Source organism: Pleurodeles waltl, chromosome 1_2 (assembly GCF_031143425.1).
Source record: "Pleurodeles waltl isolate 20211129_DDA chromosome 1_2, aPleWal1.hap1.20221129, whole genome shotgun sequence".
NCBI lineage: Eukaryota > Metazoa > Chordata > Amphibia > Caudata > Salamandridae > Pleurodeles > Pleurodeles waltl.
Genome location: NC_090437.1, coordinates 1,357,869,626 through 1,357,889,398, shown reverse-complemented (window position 1 = coordinate 1,357,889,398; position 19,773 = coordinate 1,357,869,626). Strand labels below are relative to the sequence as shown.

General features: G+C 50.0%; 1 protein-coding gene across 1 annotated transcript in view; it reads right to left on the bottom strand.

Annotated features, from left to right (window-relative positions):
• The window catches only part of LOC138257365 (uncharacterized), a 125,578-nt gene that overhangs the window by 56,269 nt on the left and 49,536 nt on the right, over positions 1-19,773 (bottom strand). The gene's annotated exons all lie outside the window — the stretch shown is intronic.

The following is a 19,773-nucleotide window of genomic DNA, read 5'->3' as shown; positions in this document are numbered from 1 at the left end:
TAAGGGTCATGGTGGAGGAAATCACCGGGGATCACAGGTGCAGCAGACATCCATTGCTAGAAAGATGGAGCTATGGCAGAGAATGGTGGACAGGGTCAAAGCCAAAGGGACTGCACCCCAGAACAAGGGATGGAGCGACCTACGGGGGAAGGTGCGTTCTGTGGTAGCAAGACACCAGATAGCAGTACAGAGGACTGGCGGTGGACCCTCACCTCGTCCCCCACAACTAACAACATGGGAGGATCAACTATTGGCAATACTGCATTCTGAGGACCTGGCAGGAGTAGAAGGAGGACTGGACTCTGGTAAGTCAACTCTTTACTACTTTCACCCACCCTACCTGCAACCATCACATACCCCCACCCCTACCCTCATCCCCATCACTCTACTAACTCATATATATCCCACCATCACAACCCACCCATCCCAATACCAAGCCCTGCATGCACCACCAATGCATGGACATCACTAACAGTGCTGCATGGACACCCATCACTAAAGCATGCACACTAGAGACAATCACCTAGCCCACAAAATCACTACTCACACAAGGCAAAGCTGACAGGGCAATCACAACCATAGAGGGCAACACAGCCATGCACAAGATGTCACACGCAGAAACAATAATACTGCATTTACATCCCCACGGATCTCCCACACAACGTCACCAGAGAGGAGGTGCCAGCAACATCCAGTCCCCCCACAGAAGAGGCCACAGTGATGACAGCAGCTCTGGACATCTAGATCTGGATAACCAGGCACAGTCCCATACCCCCACAGAGCCTCCCCCCTCAGGAAACACTAGCACAGCAGCCACCCAGCAGGCCCATACCTCTGTCCCCAGGACACGTCAATCAGTAGTGTGTCCAACACTACAGGGACCCCAGGGCACAACACAAACACAGGACGATCAGGGACCTGGGGTCAGTGGCAGTGGGCACACGGTTCAGGGGACAGAGGCACAGGACAACAGGGGAGCTGGGAGGACTGCTGTGCGATAGGGGAAGGACAGGCCCAGGGAACCGACTCTCCAGGAGGCACTCACCAACATCCTGGGAGCATACCTCCATTCCCAGGAGACGATGGGCCAGATACTGGACAAGTTGCAGGAGACCCAGCGGCTGCAGGAGGGACAGTACCTGGGGATCAGGGAGGACCTGAAGGACATCTACCCTGGTCACCATTGCATGGGTGTTGGCAGACATGGCCTACAACATGAGGGAGGCAGTGGCACACCAACGGGCCCCTGACACTAGCCACACCGATGAACAGCCCTCCACCTCTGCTGCCGCTAGTGGACAGGAGGCCCCGCCACAGGAACAACAAGCCACCAGCACCCGTAACCCTCCAGAAGGAGAACCACGCTGCAAACGGTCCCTGCCATCCAGGCAGAAGCCAGAGAACATTGCCAAGACCCCCGCCAGGAAATAAGACTCTCCTGATTGTCACCCTTGTGTCCCACTCTGTCACCCTGTCCACCTTGAACTGCCATTGCTCCCCTTCCTATGCCCCCTTGGACAATGTACCTGTGATACAAATAGACTGGACTCTATCCTGGACTTTCCTCCACCATCAACCCATCCCATTCCACTACCCCCTCTACTTCTTAGCACTTAAGTAAACACCATTTAAAAAATACAAGTATTGAGTCTGTCAAATGATTGAGCAAAGTATTTGTTTAACAAGCTTTAAACACTGCAATGCAACTGTACAGGAAGAAATACATAGGAATGACCTGTAGTAGGCTGCAGTCAACACACCAGGTGCCAGAGTGGGGCACAGATATCTGAAAATAGAGATGCCAAAGGGTACAGTACGTGGCCATAGAATTGGGAGAATCTGCCTGCCATGTACAATGTCAAACGCAAAACTGTGTAAAGTGTAGTTACAGTGTCTTACCTGTGTGTCACTGGAAGTACTGTCGTATAGTTGCTGTTCTGTTGTCCTCATCCTCATCCTCTGCCTCCTCATCTTCACTGTCCAAAGGGTCCACTGCTGCCACACCCCCATCTCCAGCCTCATCCTCCTGCAGAAAAGGCACCTGGCGTCTCAAGGCAAGGTTATGTAACATGCAGCATGCCACAATTATCTGGCAGACCTTCTTGGGTGAGTAGTACAGGGATCCACCAGTTAGATGGAGGCAACAACATCTGGCCTCAAGGAGGCTGAATGTCCTTTCTATTATTCTTCTTGTTCGCCCATGTGCTTCATTGTAATGTTCCTCTCCGCTTGTCTTGGGATTCCTCACAGGGATCAGTAGCCATGAGAGGTTGGGGTAACCAGAGTCACCAGCAAATATCGAGGGATACCTGTTAGCCAGATACTAACCCTTATGGCCAACTCCATACCCATACACCAACATACACTGGGTGGGAACCAGTGCTCACCTATTAGCCACACCCGGTGCCTCTGGGGTTGAGCCATCACATATGGGATGCTGCTATTCCTCACAAAAGGCGTCATGCACAGACCCAGGATACTTTGCATTGACATGGGAGATGTACTAGTCCGCCAGGCACACTATCTGCACATTCATGGAGTGAAAGCTCTTTCGATTTCTGAACACCTGTTCATTTCTCCGGGAGGGGACAAAGACAATATCTGTACCATTGATTGCCCCAATGATGTTGGGGATATGTCCCATTGCATAGAAGTCAGCTTTCACTGTGGCCAAATCCTCCACCAGGGGAAAACAATGTAGCTGCACATGTGTTTAATCAGGGCAGACAACACTCTGGTCAGCACTATTGAGAACATTGCTGAGACATTCCTGCTGCCAAGACCACTGTCACTTGGAAGGAGCCAGTTGCCAAGAAATGGAGCACAGATAGGACTTGCACAAGAGGGGGGATCCCAGTGGGGTGACGGATAGCAGATATCAGGTCAGGCTCCAATTGGGCACACAGCTCTGTGATTGTGGCCCTTTACAGTCTATAGGTGAGGATAATGTGCCTGTCCTCCATTGTTGCCAAGTCCACCAGGGTACTGTACATGGGGGGATGTCTCTATCTCCTATTCATCTGCAGCGGTTGTAATCTAGGGGGCAAAACGGGGAGCAGCTGGTCAGTATTCCACATTTCCAAACAGTACACTACATTGCATGTTGTGACTGTAACAGTATTTTGTTGGATAGGCCCAAATGGTGCCTATGTGTACTGTGACGCAGTTAGGTGCCATGGCCTGCCCCCCCATGAAATGGCATCCGCCTGTCCTGTGTGGATAGACATGTGAAAATAAGGTAGTGCCGCTGACTTTGTACGCAGTTGAGGGAGGCGGTCGAGTACCGCTATCCAACTGCTCATTGGTTGTCATTGGGCTCTACGGGTTACAGTAGCCAATGGTGATGTACGCCTGTGGTGACAGTACGCACCTCCGCTGACGTGACCGCCATTTTCTATCTGTTCACTCACTTGCTACCTGACCTTCAACAGGAGAGGACCTACACTGAAAGTGCTGCTGTGACCTGTGTCTGGAACCGACCATGGCTCATGTCACTGGGGAAAGGGCCCCTGCCTTCACCGCTGAGGAGTTGGAGAGACTGGTGGATGGGGTCCTCCCCAGTACCGAATGCTGTATGGGCCTCCAGACCAACAGGTGAGTATACTGTGAGCACGATGCAAGGAGCATGAATGCATGGAGTACTGTGTGTGAGGGCCTCGTGTAGGGTGGGGTTGGTGGAAGGGTTCTAGGCAGCGTGATGCATGTATGGTGGGCAATGTCTGTGCATAAGGGGATGGGAGGGCAGTGGTGGGCCATGAGTGTAACAGGCCGGACGGTCTGACTGATACCTTTTTCTATGTGTATTTTTCTGCAGGTCAGCGCCCATCAGAAAAAGGGTATATGTCGTGGGTGAAGCATTTCCTAGCTCATTGACCATTAATTTCCAAGACAAATATCACTTGCTCGCTTGTATGCTAAGGTGCGCCAAATGATGTTTAAAACACTCCCGCGGCATTTAAACGCTGTTTTCATTGGCTTCAATCCAGATTCAAATATGAGCAGTATCTGCCTTAGGGGAGCACGTATATCGCTCTAAAGGGCTTATTTAGGCTTAGAAAGTGATAACGCATATAAATTACCACAAAGTATAGGAATGGTGGAACATTTGTTAACAGCACAACGTGCGCGCTTGCCAAAGGGGCCTGCGCGATGGGGGGAGGAAAGGTGCATGCACGCTCGCGCGCGCGCCTTACAGGGAACATTGGTGACTAGCATTGTGACTGGTATTGCATTGCCTAGTGCGTAGGGCTGTTCCCTGTGTGTGTGTGTGTAGTGTACGCCAACGGTGGTGTTGGATCAGCCATTGACCAAGTGTATCCTTTGTCTCTTCCCCCCCTTTTTGTTTTGTCACCCTGTCCTTCTGTGCATTAGCATCATCTGGAGGAGGAGCAGAGGCACCGGCGACGGAGGGAGCTGCATCCCACAGGGCCCATGAGGCCGAATCCACTGACGGTGAGGGCACCAGTGGGACGGAGGGCAAGGGGAGCACCACAGCGGAGACAGGAGGGGACAGTTCTGACAGTGATACCTCCTCCGATAGAAGCTCCCTCGTGGTGGCGGACACCTCCGTGCCCACCCCAAGTACAGCCGCCACCCCCGTACCAGCACTGCCCTCCCAGCAGCCCCTCAGCGAGTTTCCAGTGCCTGCTCACCCAAGAGGGTGGCCATGTCCTTCGCCCCAGGCACCTCAGGCCCTGCCCCAGTTAGCCCTGCTGCCCTGAGTGAGGATGCTATTGACCTCCTGCGATCCATCTCTGTTGGGCAGTCAACCATAATGAATGCCACCCAGGGGCTGGCAGCCCTTTTGCAACAAACAAATGCATTCCTGGGGGGTATTCACTCTGGCATGGTGGCGCAACAGAGATCAATCCAGGCTTTGGCCTCCTCCCTGATGCCAGCCATTGTCCCTGTTTCTAGCCTCCCCCTCCAACTTCCTCTAGCCAGTCCCATTCCCCTCAACCCCAACCTATCCCAAGCACACAGGCAGACCAGAAAGCACACAAGACAACACACAGGAGTGGCTCAGGCAAACACAAGCACCACACATCATCCCACAGGCACTCACACAAACACTATCCATTTGCAGACATACCAACATCCACTGCCTCCACTGTGTCCCCCTCCTCCTCGTCCTTCACCTCCCTCCCAGTAGCGTCTCCACTCACACCTGCATGCACTACATCCTAATCCACTACCTCCATCACAATCACGCCTATCACTATATACACCTCACTGGCAGTCACCACCCTCACATCCATGCACACGTCCCCTGTGTCCTCTCCCACTGTGTCTGTGCCCCCTCCTCCCAAAGTACACAAACGCAAGCACTCAGGCACCCAACAGCCATCAACCTCACAACAGCATCCAGCCCATGCGCCCGCACCCAAAATCAGCAGACAGACACCTCCTACAACCACTCCCTCTTCCTCCACTCCCAAACCTTCACCCTCTTCCCACCCTAATGTTCCTAAGAATCTTTTCCTCTCCAACGCTGACCTCCTCCCTACCTCTCCTCCCACCGTCCTTCACGTCGGGCCAGGGTGGTCAGAACCCAGATGAGCACCTCAGCCACCCAGTCCACGGCCATAGTAGTGTTGACAGCTACTGCAGATGGGAGAGGCTCCAGGGAACCAAACATCAGCACTCAAAGTGTGCCTCCACCAGCTGGCAAAGGGAAGGGCAAGGAGGCACCACCAGCTGCCAAAAGGAAGGGCAAGGAGGCACCACCAGTAGGCAAAGGGAAGGGCAAGGAGGCACCACGAGCTGGCAAAGGGAAGGGCATAGAGGAATCACCAGCTGCCAAGGGGAAGGGCAAGGGGCTTGCACCAGCACACAGGAAGGATAGGAGGCCTAGGGCTGGGACTGATTCTGAGCCCCCACCACCAACCATGGCAATTCAGCCGTCCAAGGCTGCAGGAGATGGGCTGGAGCCTGCCCCCACCACTGCCATCCCCGACACCAGTCCCGCCACTGCCACCACTGAGCAGCCGTCACAGCCAGCGGGCAGTGTGTAGTCCTGCCTCCATGGGCTGTAGTACGTCCTGGACCCTGCAAATCCTGTTGGTGTGACACCCAGGTGAGAGACTGTGACCTTGCACTCCCCAAGTGCTGCATCACAGGGCACAAGGCCCCCCCAGAACCAGTGGAAGAAGCCATCAACTCACTGCATCCTTGCCAGAATGAAGCACACTGGGCACAAGGCCCCCTCCAGAACCAGTGGAATAAGCCATCAACTCACCGCATCCTTGCCAGGATGAAGCACACTGGGCACAAGGCCCCCTTCAGAACCAGTGGAGAAGCCATCCACTAGAGAGACTGTGGCCTTCCACTCCCCAGGACCAAGCAGTGGGGAAACCACCCACTTGAGAGACTGTGTCCTTGCACTCCCAGGAGTAAGCAGTGGGTAAACCACCAACTTGAGAGACTGTGGATTTGCACTCCCCAGGACTAAGCAGTGGGCAGACCACCCACTTGAGAGACTGTGGCCTTGCACTCTCCAGGATCAAGCAGTGGGCAAACCACCCACTTGAGAGATTGTGACATCACACAAGGTATGTAGCCCCCTACAGGACCAGTGGTGTTGTATCATCTTCCAGCTGAGGTGCCCCCACATTCCCCGTCCCACTGAAGTGCCTGTGTATTTTCGACCTGATGCCCCTGCAGTGTTCTCTCCATGTTGTTGCAGGAGTGAGGTGGGGCCTTGGCCTTTGTGTAGTGGCCCTGTGGCCCACGGACATTGAGGACTGGGCAGTGTCCCTCCATTTGGATATATGTATATACTGTTTTGATTTTGAAGCACATATTTCTACTATTTTGTCTTATTACACTCAATTTAATCAATTCCTTTTGTCCTTGCATTATTTCTGAGGGGTACGGGGTGGATATGTAATGTTATTGCATCTGTTTGTGTATATGGTGTTGGGGGTGGGGGTGTTGCGCGTTGCTTGTGTGTGTCACTCTCTTTTTCCTCCCCCATCCCTTGTGTGCTAGGCGGTAGTACTAACCGTGGTCGTCTTCGCCGGCATTGATGTTCGTAATGCATGAAGAGGTATACAAGCATGGGGAAGATGTGCAACTCAGGCTTCATGGTGTCGTGCTTGTTCCCTGAGTCTTCAGAGGTGAGTCCTTTGACTTCTGTGTTCTGTTTCCACCGTGCTTTTGATGTCGTTGTTACCGCCCCGGAAAAGGTGGTGGAAAGGCCTGTCTTAATACTGTGGGCGGAAAATTACCTTCCGTCTGGCTGTTGGCGGTTACCGCCCTGGTGCTTGTTGCTACCGCCATGGCGGTCGGTGTGTTGAAGTGACTGTCTGTCTGGGCGGTTTCCGCCTGTAGGAAAGTACCATCTTGCCTGGCATGTTACCCCCATTTTTCACTGTATATATGTTGTTTTAGTTGTATGTGTCACTGGGACCCTGGTAACCCAGGGCCCCAGTGCTCATAAGTGTGCCTGAATGTGTTACCTGTGTAGTGACTAACTGTCTCACTGAGGCTCTACTAATCAGAACCTCAGTGGTTATGCTCTCTCATTTCTTTCCAAATTGTCACTGACAGGCTAGTGACCATTTTTACCAATTTACATTGGCTTACTGGAACACCCTTATAATTCCCTAGTATATGGTACTAAGGTACCCAGGGTATTGGGGTTCCAGGAGATCCCTATGGGCTGCAGCATTTCTTTTGCCACCCATAGGGAGCTCTGACAATTCTTACACAGGCCTGCCACCGCAGCCTGAGTGAAATAACGTCCACGTTATTTCACAGCCATTTTACACTGCACTTAAGTAACTTATAAGTCACCTATATGTCTAACCTTTACCTGGTAAAGGTTAGGTGCAAAGTTACTTAGTGTGAGGGCACCCTGGCACTAGCCAAGGTGCCCCCACATTGTTCAGAGCCAATTCACTGAACTTTGTGAGTGCGGGGACACCATTACACGCGTGCACTACATATAGGTCACTACCTATATGTAGCTTCACCATGGTAACTCCGAATATGGCCATGTAACATGTCTATGATCATGGAATTGCCCCCTCTATGCCATCCTGGCATTGTTGGTACAATTCCATGATCCCAGTGGTCTGTAGCACAGACCCTGGTACTGCCAGACTGCCCTTCCTGGGGTTTCACTGCAGCTGCTGCTGCTGCCAACCCCTCAGACAGGCAGCTGCCCTCCTGGGGTCCAGCCAGGCCTGGCCCAGGATGGCAGAACAAAGAACTTCCTCTGAGAGAGGGTGTGACACCCTCTCCCTTTGGAAAATGGTGTGAAGGCAGGGGAGGAGTAGCCTCCCCCAGCCTCTGGAAATGCTTTGTTGGGCACAGATGTGCCCAATTCTGCATAAGCCAGTCTACACCGGTTCAGGGACCCCTTAGCCCCTGCTCTGGTGCGAAACTGGACAAAGGAAAGGGGAGTGACCACTCCCCTGACCTGCACCTCCCCTGGGAGGTGTCCAGAGCTCCTCCAGTGTGCTCCAGACCTCTGCCATCTTGGAAACAGAGGTGCTGCTGGCACACTGGACTGCTCTGAGTGGCCAGTGCCACCAGGTGACGTCAGAGACTCCTTGTGATAGGCTCCTTCAGGTGTTAGTAGCCTTTCCTCTCTCCTAGGTAGCCAAACCCTCTTTTCTGGCTATTTAGGGTCTCTGTCTCTGGGGAAACTTTAGATAACGAATGCATGAGCTCAGCCGAGTTCCTCTGCATCTCTCTCTTCACCTTCTGATAAGGAATCGACCGCTGACCGCGCTGGAAGCCTGCAAACCTGCAACATAGTAGCAAAGACGACTACTGCAACTCTGTAACGCTGATCCTGCCGCCTTCTCGACTGTTTTCCTGCTTGTGCATGCTGTGGGGGTAGTCTGCCTCCTCTCTGCACCAGAAGCTCCGAAGAAATCTCCCGTGGGTCGACGGAATCTTCCCCCTGCAACCGCAGGCACCAAAAAGCTGCATTACCGGTCCCTTGGGTCTCCTCTCAGCACGACGAGCGAGGTCCCTCGAATCCAGCAACACTGTCCAAGTGACCCCCACAGTCCAGTGACTCTTCAGCCCAAGTTTGGTGGAGGTAAGTCCTTGCCTCACCTCGCTGGGCTGCATTGCTGGGAACCGCGACTTTGCAGCTACTCCAGCCCCTGTGCACTTCCGGCGGAAATCCTTCGTGCACAGCCAAGCCTGGGTCCACGGCACTCTAACCTGCATTGCACGACTTTCTAAGTTGGTCTCCGGCGACGTGGGACTCCTTTGTGCAACTTCGGCGAGCACCATTTCACGCATCCTCGTAGTGCCTGTTTCTGGCACTTCTCCGGGTGCTACCTGCTTCAGTGAGGGCTTTTTGTCTTGCTCGACGTCCCCTCTCTCTGCAGGTCCAATTTGCGACCTCCTGGTCCCTCCTGGGCCCCAGCAGCATCCAAAAACGCCAAACGCACAATTTGCGTGTAGTAAGGCTTGTTGGCGTCCTTCCGGCGGGAAAACACTTCTGCACGACTCTCCAAGGCAAGAGGGATCCGTCCACCAAAGAGGAAGTCTCTAGCCCTTTTCGTTCCTGCAGAAACCTCAGCTTCTTCTGTCCAGTCGAAGCTTATTTGCACCCGCAGCTGGCATTTCCTGGGCATCTGCCCATCTCCGACTTGCTTGTGACTTTTGGACTTGGTCCCCTTGTTCCACAGGTACCCTAGATTGGAAATCCACAGTTGTTGCATTGCTGGTTTGTGTCTTTCCTGCATTATTCCTCTAACACGACTCTTTTGTCCTTAGGGGAACTTTAGTGCACTTTGCACTCACTTTTCAGGGTCTTGGGGAGGGTTATTTTTCTAACTCTCACTATTTTCTAATAGTCTCAGCGACCCTCTACAAGGTCACATAGGTTTGGGGTCCATTCGTGGTTCGCATTCCACTTTTGGAGTATATGGTTTGTGTTGCCCCTATCCCTATGTTTCCCCATTGCATCCTATTGTAACTATACATTGTTTGCACTGTTTTCTAAGACTATACTGCATATTTTTGCTATTGTGTATATATATCTTGTGTATATTTCCTATGCTCTCACTGAGGGTACACTCTAAGATACTTTGGCATATTGTCATAAAAATAAAGTACCTTTATTTTTAGTATAACTGTGTATTGTGTTTTCTTATGATATTGTGCATATGACACTAAGTGGTACTGTAGTAGCTTCACACGTCTCCTAGTTCAGCCTAAGCTGCTCTGCTAAGCTACCATTATCTATCAGCCTAAGCTGCTAGACACCCTATACACTAATAAGGGATAACTGGGCCTGGTGCAAGGTGCAAGTACCCCTTGGTACTCACTACAAGCCAGTCCAGCCTCCTACATTGGTTGTGCAGTGGTGGGATAAGTGCTTGAGACTACTTACCACTCTTGTCATTGTACTTTTCATAAGAGAAAAATATACAAAACAAGGTCAGTGTATATACACATAGCCAAAAAGTTTTGCATTTCCTCTTTTCACTCTTTTCTAAGTGCTGAAAAGTACTTCTAAACTTTCAAAAAAGTTCTTAAAAGTTTAAAAAGTTTTTTCAGTCTTTCCAAAAAAGTTCTGAAAACTTTTTTCTCTTTTTCTATCACTTTAACTCTCTCTAAAAAATGTCTGGCACAGGAAAAAATGTTGAACTGTCCAAACTTGCATATGATCACCTTAGCTGGAAAGGAGCAAGGAGTCTCTGCATAGAGAGAGGTTTGAGTGTAGGGAAGAATCCTTCTTTAGAACTGTTAATTAATATGCTTAGAGTACAGGATAAGGCCATAAGTGCCCAATCTGTAGAAAAAGTAGCTAATGGTTCTCAATCTGATCCAGGGACTCCCCCAGGAAAAGGTTCAGGAAAGAAACTTCTCAGCCTGCCCATTACTAGACAGTCTAGCATAGTTGGTACAGAGGTTGAATCACACCATACTAATGGTGTGCTCTCACATTATACTGGTAGCCAAGCTGTTAGGGTGCCCTCTGTAAGGGACAGGTCTCCTTCTGTTCATTCCCATCATACCTCTGTATCTAGAAATGTCCCTCCCACCCACCCTGATGACAGATTGTTAGAAAGGGAGCTCAATAGATTGAGAGTGGAACAAACCAGACTGAAGCTCAAGAAGCAACAGCTGGATTTGGATAGACAGTCTTTAGAAGTAGAGAGGGAAAGACAGAAGTTGGGTTTAGAAACCCATGGTGGCAGCAGCAGTATTCCCCATAGTCATCCTGCAAAAGAGCATGATTCCAGGAATCTGCACAAGATAGTTCCCCCTTATAAGGAGGGGGATGACATTAACAAGTGGTTTGCTGCACTTGAGAGGGCCTGTGCTGTACAGGATGTCCCTCAAAAGCAGTGGGCTGCTATCCTATGGCTATCATTTACTGGAAAAGGTAGGGATAGGCTCCTTACTGTAAAAGAAAATGATGCTAATAATTTCCAAGTTCTTAAGAATGCACTCCTGGATGGTTATGGCTTAACCACTGAACAGTACAGGATAAAGTTCAGAGAGACCAAAAAGGAGTCTTCACAAGACTGGGTTGATTTCATTGACCAGGCAGTGAAGGCCTTTGAGGGGTGGTTACATGGCAGTAAAGTTACTGATTATGACAGCCTGTATAACTTGATCCTGAGAGAGCATATTCTTAATAATTGTGTGTCTGATTTGTTGCACCAGTACTTGGTGGACTCTGATCTGACCTCTCCCCAAGAATTGGGAAAGAAGGCAGACAAATGGGTCAGAACAAGAGTGAACAGAAAAGTTCATACAGGGGGTGACAAAGATGGCAACAAAAAGAAGGATGGTAAGTCTTCTGACAAGGGTGGGGACAAATCTAAAAATGAGTCTTCATCAGGCCCACAAAAACACTCTGGTGGGGGTGGTGGGTCTAAATCCTCCTTTAATCAGAACAAGGAAAAGAAACCATGGTGCTATTTATGTAAAATAAAAGGCCATTGGACAACAGATCCCAGTTGTCCAAAGAAAGGCACCACAGCTCCTACCACTACAACCCCTACTGCTACACCTAGTGTCCCTACTAATAGCAGTGGTGGTGGGAGCAAACCTACTAATAGCCAATCCAAGGGAGTAGCTGTGCTCACTTTTGGTAATTTAGTTGGGGTTGGTCTGATTAGGGAGACCACAGAGGCTACTTTAGTCTCTGAAGGGGCTATTGATTTAGCCACTTTGGTTGCTTGCCCCCATAACTTGGAGAAGTACAAGCAACTAACCCTAATAAATGGTGTTGAGGTCCAGGCCTACAGGGACACAGGTGCCAGTGTCACAATGGTGATTGAGAAACTGGTGCACCCTGAACAACACATACTTGGACACCAGTACCAAGTAACCGATGCTCACAACATAACACAAAGCCACCCCATGGCTGTTGTAAATCTCAACTGGGGGGGGTAACTGGTCCAAAGAAAGTTGTGGTAGCTTCAGATTTACCTGTAGACTGTCTATTAGGGAATGATTTGGAGACATCAGCTTGGTCAGATGTGGAGTTGGAGGCCCATGCAGCAATGCTGGGCATTCCAGGGCATATTTTTGCTTTGCCAAGGGCTCAGGCCAAAAAGCAAAAAGGACAGGGAAGCTTGGACCCTGGAACAATGGACCAAGTGCTCCCTAAAGCTAGGGCTAGTAGAAGCAAACCACTTCCTACTATCCCTCCCTCTACAGTGGATTCAACTTCTGAGGAAGAAGAATTCCCTCCCTGTGCAGAACCTACACCAGAGGAGCTGGAAGCAGACACTGCTGAGCTTTTGGGTGAAGGGGGGCCTGCCAGGGAGGAGCTGAGTGTGGCACAGCAAACCTGTCCCACATTAGAGGGTCTCAGACAGCAAGCTGTCAAACAGGCTAATGGGGATGTCAGTGACTCTCACAGAGTTTACTGGGAGGACAACCTCTTGTACACTGAGCATAGGGATCCTAAACCTGGAGCTGCCAGGAGATTAGTGATTCCTCAGGAGTACAGAAAGTTCCTCCTAACACTGGCACATGACATTCCCTTAGCTGGGCACCTGGGTCAAATGAAAACTTGGGACAGATTGGTACCATTGTTTCATTGGCCTAGGATGTCTGAGGACACAAAGGAATTTTGTAAGTCCTGTGAAACCTGTCAAGCCAGTGGCAAGACAGGTGGCACCCCAAAGGCACCCCTTATCCCACTGCCTGTGGTTGGGGTTCCCTTTGAAAGGGTAGGGGTTGACATAGTTGGCCCCCTTGACCCTCCTACTGCTTCAGGCAATAGGTTTATCTTGGTGGTAGTGGACCATGCCACAAGATATCCTGAAGCTATTCCTTTAAGGACCACTACAGCTCCTGCAGTGGCAAAGGCCCTCCTGGGAATATTTTCCAGGGTGGGCTTCCCAAAGGAAGTAGTATCAGACAGAGGAAGCAATTTCATGTCTGCATACTTAAAGGCCATGTGGAAGGAGTGTGGTGTAACTTACAAGTTCACAACACCCTATCATCCACAAACAAATGGACTGGTGGAGAGATTTAATAAAACTCTCAAAGGCATGATTATGGGACTCCCTGAAAAACTCCGCAGGAGATGGGATATCCTTCTACCATGCCTCCTTTTTGCCTACAGGGAGGTACCCCAGAAAGGAGTGGGCTTCAGCCCCTTTGAACTTCTTTTTGGACACCCTGTTAGGGGTCCACTCACACTTGTAAAGGAGGGTTGGGAACAACCTTTAAAAGCTCCTAAGCAGGATATTGTGGATTATGTACTTGGCCTCAGATCAAGGATGGCTGAGTACATGAAAAAGGCCAGTAAAAACCTTCAGGCCAGCCAAGAGCTCCAGAAGCAATGGCATGATCAGAAGGCTGTTTTGGTTCAGTACCAACCAGGGCAGAAAGTGTGGGTCTTGGAGCCTGTGGCCCCAAGAGCACTCCAAGATAAATGGAGTGGACCACACACAATTGTTGAAAAAAAGGGTGAAGTCACCTACTTGGTTGACTTAGGCACTGCCAGGAGTCCCCTTAGGGTGCTCCATGTCAACCGCCTGAAACCCTACTATGACAGGGCTGATCTCACCCTGCTCATGGCAACAGATGAGGGACAGGAAGAAGACAGTGATCCTCTACCTGATCTCTTCTCTTCCACAGAACAAGATGCTCTTGTGGAAGGTGTAGTTTTGGCTGATTGTCTTACTGCTGAGCAGAAAGATAATTGCATAAATCTCCTAGGACAATTTTCAGAACTCTTCTCTACTGTGCCAGGCACCACTTCTTGGTGTGAGCACACTATAGATACTGGAGACAGTTTACCTGTCAAAAGTAAGATCTATAGGCAGCCTGACCATGTCAGGGACTGCATAAAGCAAGAAGTTCAGAAAATGTTGGAACTAGGAGTGGTTGAGCACTCTGACAGTCCATGGGCTTCTCCTGTGGTACTGGTACCAAAACCCAATTCTAAACATGGAAAGAAGGAAATGAGGTTTTGTGTAGACTATAGAGGTCTCAACTTGGTAACCAAAACTGATGCTCACCCTATACCCAGGGCAGATGAGCTCATAGATACACTGGCATCTGCCAAGTATCTAAGCACTTTTGATTTGACTGCAGGGTATTGGCAGATCAAATTGTCAGAAGATGCTAAACCTAAGACTGCATTTTCTACCATTGGAGGACATTACCAGTTTACTGTAATGCCTTTTGGTTGGAAAAATGCACCTGCCACTTTTCAGAGGTTGGTGAACACAGTCCTGCAAGGGCTGGAAGCTTTCAGTGCAGCATATTTGGATGATAAAGCTGTCTTTAGCTCCAGCTGGGATGATCACCTGGTCCACCTTTGGAAAGTTTTGGAGGCTCTGCAAAAGGCAGGCCTCACTATCAAGGCTTCAAAGTGCCAGATAGGGCAGGGTAAGGTGGTTTATCTGGGACACCTTGTTGGTGGGGAACAGATTGCACCACTTCAGGGGAAAATCCAAACTATTATTGATTGGGTTCCCCCTACCACTCAGACTCAGGTGAGAGCCTTCCTAGGCCTCACTGGGTATTACAGGAGGTTCATTAAGAACTATGGCTCCATTGCAGCCCCTCTTAATGACCTCACATCCAAGAAAATGCCTAAAAAGGTATTATGGACAGCAAACTGTCAGAAAGCTTTTGAGGAGCTGAAGCAGGCCATGTGCTCTGCACCTGTCCTGAAAAGCCCTTGTTGCTCTAAAAAATTCTATGTCCAAACTGATGCATCTGAATTAGGAGTAGGGGCAGTCCTATCACAACTTAATTCTGAGGGCCAGGATCAACCTGTTGCTTTTATTAGTAGAAGGTTGACCCCTAGAGAAAAGCGTTGGTCTGCCATTGAGAGGGAGGCCTTTGCTGTGGTCTGGGCTCTGAAGAAGTTGAGGCCATACCTGTTTGGCACTCACTTCATTGTTCAGACAGACCACAAACCTCTACTTTGGCTAAAACAAATGAAAGGTGAAAATCCTAAATTGTTGAGGTGGTCCATATCCCTACAGGGAATGGACTATACAGTGGAACATAGACCTGGGAGTAGCCACTCCAATGCAGATGGACTCTCCAGATATTTCCACTTAGACAATGAAGACTCATCAGGTAATGGCTAGTCTTATTGTCCTTCGTTTGGGGGGGGGTTGTGTAGGAAAGTACCATCTTGCCTGGCATGTTACCCCCATTTTTCACTGTATATATGTTGTTTTAGTTGTATGTGTCACTGGGACCCTGGTAACCCAGGGCCCCAGTGCTCATAAGTGTGCCTGAATGTGTTACCTGTGTAGTGACTAACTGTCTCACTGAGGCTCTGCTAATCAGAACCTCAGTGGTTATGCTCTCTCATTTCTTTTCAAATTGTCACTGACAGGCTAGTGATCATTTTTACCAATTTACATTGGCTTACTGGAACACCCTTATAATTCCCTAGTATATGGTACTAAGGTACCCAGGGTATTGGGGTTCCAGGAGATCCCTATGGGCTGCAGCATTTCTTTTGCCACCCATAGGGAGCTCTGACAATTCTTACACAGGCCTGCCACTGCAGCCTGAGTGAAATAACGTCCACGTTATTTCACAGCCATTTTACACTGCACTTAAGTAACTTATAAGTCACCTATATGTCTAACCTTTACCTGGTAAAGGTTAGGTGCAAAGTTACTTAGTGTGAGGGCACCCTGGCACTAGCCAAGGTGCCCCCACATTGTTCAGAGCCAATTCACTGAACTTTGTGAGTGCGGGGACACCATTACACGCGTGCACTACATATAGGTCACTACCTATGTGTAGCTTCACCATGGGAACTCCGAATATGGCCATGTAACATGTCTATGATCATGGAATTGCCCCCTCTATGCCATCCTGGCATTGTTGGTACAATTCCATGATCCCAGTGGTCTGTAGCACAGACCCTGGTACTGCCAGACTGCCCTTCCTGGGGTTTCACTGCAGCTGCTGCTGCTGCCAACCCCTCAGACAGGCAGCTGCCCTCCTGGGGTCCAGCCAGGCCTGGCCCAGGATGGCAGAACAAAGAACTTCCTCTGAGAGAGGGTGTGACACCCTCTCCCTTTGGAAAATGGTGTGAAGGCAGGGGAGGAGTAGCCTCCCCCAGCCTCTGGAAATGCTTTGTTGGGCACAGATGTGCCCAATTCTGCATAAGCCAGTCTACACCGGTTCAGGGACCCCTTAGCCCCTGCTCTGGCGCGAAACTGGACAAAGGAAAGGGGAGTGACCACTCCCCTGACCTGCACCTCCCCTGGGAGGTGTCCAGAGCTCCTCCAGTGTGCTCCAGACCTCTGCCATCTTGGAAACAGATGTGCTGCTGGCACACTGGACTGCTCTGAGTGGCCAGTGCCACCAGGTGACGTCAGAGACTCCTTGTGATAGGCTCCTTCAGGTGTTAGTAGCCTTTCCTCTCTCCTAGGTAGCCAAACCCTCTTTTCTGGCTATTTAGGGTCTCTGTCTCTGGGGAAACTTTAGATAACGAATGCATGAGCTCAGCCGAGTTCCTCTGCATCTCTCTCTTCACCTTCTGATAAGGAATCGACCGCTGACCGCGCTGGAAGCCTGCAAACCTGCAACATAGTAGCAAAGACGACTACTGCAACTCTGTAACGCTGATCCTGCCGCCTTCTCGACTGTTTTCCTGCTTGTGCATGCTGTGGGGGTAGTCTGCCTCCTCTCTGCACCAGAAGCTCCGAAGAAATCTCCGTGGGTCGACGGAATCTTCCCCCTGCAACCGCAGGCACCAAAAAGCTGCATTACCGGTCCCTTGGGTCTCCTCTCAGCACGACGAGCGAGGTCCCTCGAATCCAGCGACACTGTCCAAGTGACCCCCACAGTCCAGTGACTCTTCAGCCCAAGTTTGGTGGAGGTAAGTCCTTGCCTCACCTCGCTGGGCTGCATTGCTGGGAACCGCAACTTTGCAGCTACTCCGGCCCCTGTGCACTTCCGGCGGAAATCCTTCGTGCACAGCCAAGCCTGGGTCCACGGCACTCTAACCTGCATTGCACGGCTTTCTAAGTTGGTCTCCGGCGACGTGGGACTCCTTTGTGCAACTTTGGCGAGCACCGTTTCACGCATCCTCGTAGTGCCTGTTTCTGGCACTTTTCCGGGTGCTACCTGCTTTAGTGAGGGCTCTTTGTCTTGCTCGACGTCCCCTCTCTCTGCAGGTCCAATTTGCGACCTCCTGGTCCCTCCTGGGCCCCAGCAGCGTCCAAAAACGCCAAACGCACGATTTGCGTGTAGCAAGGCTTGTTGGCGTCCTTTCGGCGGGAAAACACTTCTGCACGACTCTCCAAGGCGAGTCGGATCCGTCCACCAAAGAGGATGTCTCTAGCCCTTTTCGTTCCTGCAGAAACCTCAGCTTCTTCTGTCCAGTCGAAGCTTATTTGCACCCGCAGCTGGCATTTCCTGGGCATCTGCCCATCTCCGACTTGCTTGTGACTTTTGGACTTGGTCCCCTTGTTCCACAGGTACCCTAGATTGGAAATCCACAGTTGTTGCATTGCTGGTTTGTGTCTTTCCTGCATTATTCCTCTAACACGACTCTTTTGTCCTTAGGGGAACTTTAGTGCACTTTGCACTCACTTTTCAGGGTCTTGGGGAGGGTTATTTTTCTAACTCTCACTATTTTCTAATAGTCTCCGCGACCCTCTACAAGGTCACATAGGTTTGGGGTCCATTCGTGGTTCGCATTCCACTTTTGGAGTATATGGTTTGTGTTGCCCCTATCCCTATGTTTCCCCATTGCATCCTATTGTAACTATACATTGTTTGCACTGTTTTCTAAGACTATACTGCATATTTTTGCTATTGTGTATATATATCTTGTGTATATTTCCTATCCTCTCACTGAGGGTACACTCTAAGATACTTTGGCATATTGTCATAAAAATAAAGTACCTTTATTTTTAGTATAACTGTGTATTGTGTTTTCTTATTATATTGTGCAAATGACACTAAGTGGTACTGTAGTAGCTTCACACGTCTCCTAGTTCAGCCTAAGCTGCTCTGCTAAGCTACCATTATCTATCAGCCTAAGCTGCTAGACACCCTATACACTAATAAGGGATAACTGGGCCTGGTGCAAGGTGCAAGTACCCCTTGGTACTCACTACAAGCCAGTCCAGCCTCCTACACCGCCATGGTCATAATTCAATTTTTTTTACCGCTGGCCTGTTGGCAGTATTACCGCCGCTTTATCACTGACCGCCAGGGTTGTAATGAGGGCATATATTCTTGATTAATAAAAATGGCATTGACTAATTATGATACAAAAAAGGGGCATGTTTATGAGTTTGGTGAGGCAGAGCAGCTGAGCAAGTCACCTTGCTGCGCTGCTCTGCAGCACTGGGAAAGGGCACAAATGTGCTGTTTCTACCCAATATGGCACATTCCTGTCCTTTCCCACTGCACTGGTGCCCTTTTGGTAGTCTAGCACCAATGCATGCACATCTTTCACCAATGTGCATTGAGACCTGCATTATATGCAGGATTGTTTTTGTGCAGGAAAGGACACCTTCCTGCAGAGAAACAATCCTGGAAGGCATGTTCCTCTTTCTATGTGTGCTGCAAAGAAACAACAAGGAGAAATAAAGATATTCTCCTTGTTACGCCCCTCCTGGGCAGACATAAGATTTTGGCACATCCCAAGTTTACAAGTCCTTGTAAATCTGGGAATGCGTCAAAATTCATGGGAGTTTCATGGGAACATCCCTTTCAATGCCCATTTAACTCCTACCCAGGGTACAGTAGGGCAACAAAGCTACTTGCGCTGCGTTGCCTAACTACATACAAAGTTGAAAAATTGTCTGCAGGATGTCAGGGGATTTTTACAGGCGATGGCTGTTTGCGTCTGTCAATTAGGGTACTTTTCTTGAGATTGTGTTAGGGTAGCAGGCCATTGAAGAGTTTCCCTGATTTGTCTTGGTGTTCGTAAATGTTACCTGTTCTTGCTCACCAGCATTATTGGGCATCATCGAAGGCGAGTTGCCGTAGTTGGGCCCTGGCAGTCGAGACCTTTTGCACATGGTTTGGCATATGGTGATCAGGGGCCCGACACTCCAGTGCATTAGCTTGGGTATTGACGTCAGTAATTCACGCACCTTTTCCCCTTTCCCTTCTGCAAACAAGCTATTTTGCCATCCACACACCGCCATCTCAATGGCTTCCCACAGAGAGGCCTCCAAATCTACCAATCCTTGGTGAGTTGCAAAGTATGGATAAATCTCAGGCTTCAAGGAAGATACAAACTAGGGGTGTAAGAGGCTGGCCTGGCTTGTAGTAGGTACCAAGGGGTACTTACACTCTGTGCCAGGTCCAGTTATCCCTTATTAG